This window comes from Euphorbia lathyris, chromosome 8 (assembly GCF_963576675.1).
Source record: "Euphorbia lathyris chromosome 8, ddEupLath1.1, whole genome shotgun sequence".
NCBI classification, from domain to species: Eukaryota; Viridiplantae; Streptophyta; class Magnoliopsida; order Malpighiales; family Euphorbiaceae; genus Euphorbia; species Euphorbia lathyris.
Genome location: NC_088917.1, coordinates 52,627,821 through 52,629,642, shown reverse-complemented (window position 1 = coordinate 52,629,642; position 1,822 = coordinate 52,627,821). Strand labels below are relative to the sequence as shown.

The following is a 1,822-nucleotide window of genomic DNA, read 5'->3' as shown; positions in this document are numbered from 1 at the left end:
CATTACAACATAATTAGTACTATGTTCCAACACAAATTGTTTAATAAAATGATGTTTATTAAATGGCTAATGTATATAAGGTGGTTGTGAGTGTGAACCATTGGATATGTTCTTATATTAATCCAAAGGTATACATAAATTGTACAAATTCTTTAATAAAACTATATCATTTGTTCCAACTTAATGTACCATTAAGTGGTTGTGAGTATTGAAAAATGTTGTATACTGAATTCTACCAAATTGTACCACTTGTTCCATGTAACTATATCATTTGTTCCGAAATAATGAACCATTTGTTCCATTCCATGAACTGTATTGTTCAATCTGATTACATATGTTGTTCCGGAATAAATATTACGTTGATCAATCAAAAATATTTACATTCTTTTTATTTACTATAATGTGATCTAAAATCATTTCCTATTCAAATATAATTAGTACTATGTTCCAACACAATTTGTTTAATCAAATGATGTTTTATTAAATGGATGATATATATAAAGTGGTTGTGAATATGAACCATTGGATATGCTCTTATATTGATCCAAAAGTATACATAAATTTTACAAATTGTTTAATATAACTATAACATTTGTTCCAACTTAATGTACCATTAAGTGGTTGTGAGTATTGAAAAAAGGCTGTGGATGAATTCTACAAAATTTTATGACTTGTTCAATGTAATTATATAGTTTGTTCCGAATTAATATACCATTTGTTCAAAATAAATGTAACGTCTGTTCCAAATGAATTATATATGCTAAATATTGAGTAAATTGACATCTGTTAAGAATAAACAAACATAATTTGAAAAACCTTTTTAAATATAAAATTTTATATACAAATTCTAAAGTATATTTACAAATTCTAAAATATATTTACAAATTTAACATAAAAAATATGCTATTCTAAATTTAATCCAGCTCCAACAACCCATTCTTTTGACTTCTCATCAATTTCTTCAATAAGTTGATTTATTGGATTCAAAAGAATGCTCGAGCAATAAAAAATTCTAAGCTTTCTAAACTCTTTTTCCTGCAAAAAAAAATGATATAATAAAATAGAATAATAGTAATACAAACTGTTACATAAAGAATTTACAAGATATACCTTAGAATTCTTTGTCAATCCAATATTACACTCCTTCACACTCTGACCAATGTATGTTTTCATATGCTTCAAAAGAAAAATACCACAATCATTGTGATTATTATTGCTTCTCCACTTCATCCTCAGGATTTGCACTTTGTATGCACACATTTGTTTTAATGAAGAAGCATCATTTTTTAAAACAAAATGAGCATAGGATTTTAACTACAACAAACAAATCAGAAAATATATTATCACATATACAAAAAAAACAAAGAATGAAATAAATCAAGTTACAACATACCAATTGTTCTGGACAATCATCATACTTATCAGCACGACTGATTTTTCGAGGGAGTGTCATATTATCCAATTTTCAACAGTCTTTGAAAGATTGTTGACAACAATCAGATAAAAATGTCTATGAGAAATAACAGGGAAAAACACCTAATAAACACCAAAAAACATTAGTATCTCAATACATTTAACAGTATTCAACAGCTGTTGTTCCACCATAAAACTTACCAATTCAACATCAGCCAAGTTTTTAAATTTGAAAAAAGAAAGTTCATTCTGAAGCCTTTCCTTAAAATTATATTCTCTTGATCTACTAGCTCCAGAAAACAGAAGAGTCTACAAAATAATCAAAACAACATTTAGCAAAACAATTATTAACAGAATGAAAACAAAAAACAAAATTACAAAGTTAGGAAACATACAAAAGGATATGTAC

General features: G+C 26.2%; 1 long non-coding RNA gene across 1 annotated transcript; it reads right to left on the bottom strand.

Moving 5' to 3' along the window:
• Positions 1–1,477: 1,477 nt before the first annotated feature.
• On the bottom strand, positions 1,478–1,822 carry LOC136202367 (uncharacterized). The gene is made up of 3 exons (XR_010674419.1): positions 1,809–1,822; positions 1,615–1,722; positions 1,478–1,536 (listed from the first exon to the last, which is right to left on the bottom strand). It is a non-coding gene; the product is annotated as an uncharacterized lncRNA (long non-coding RNA).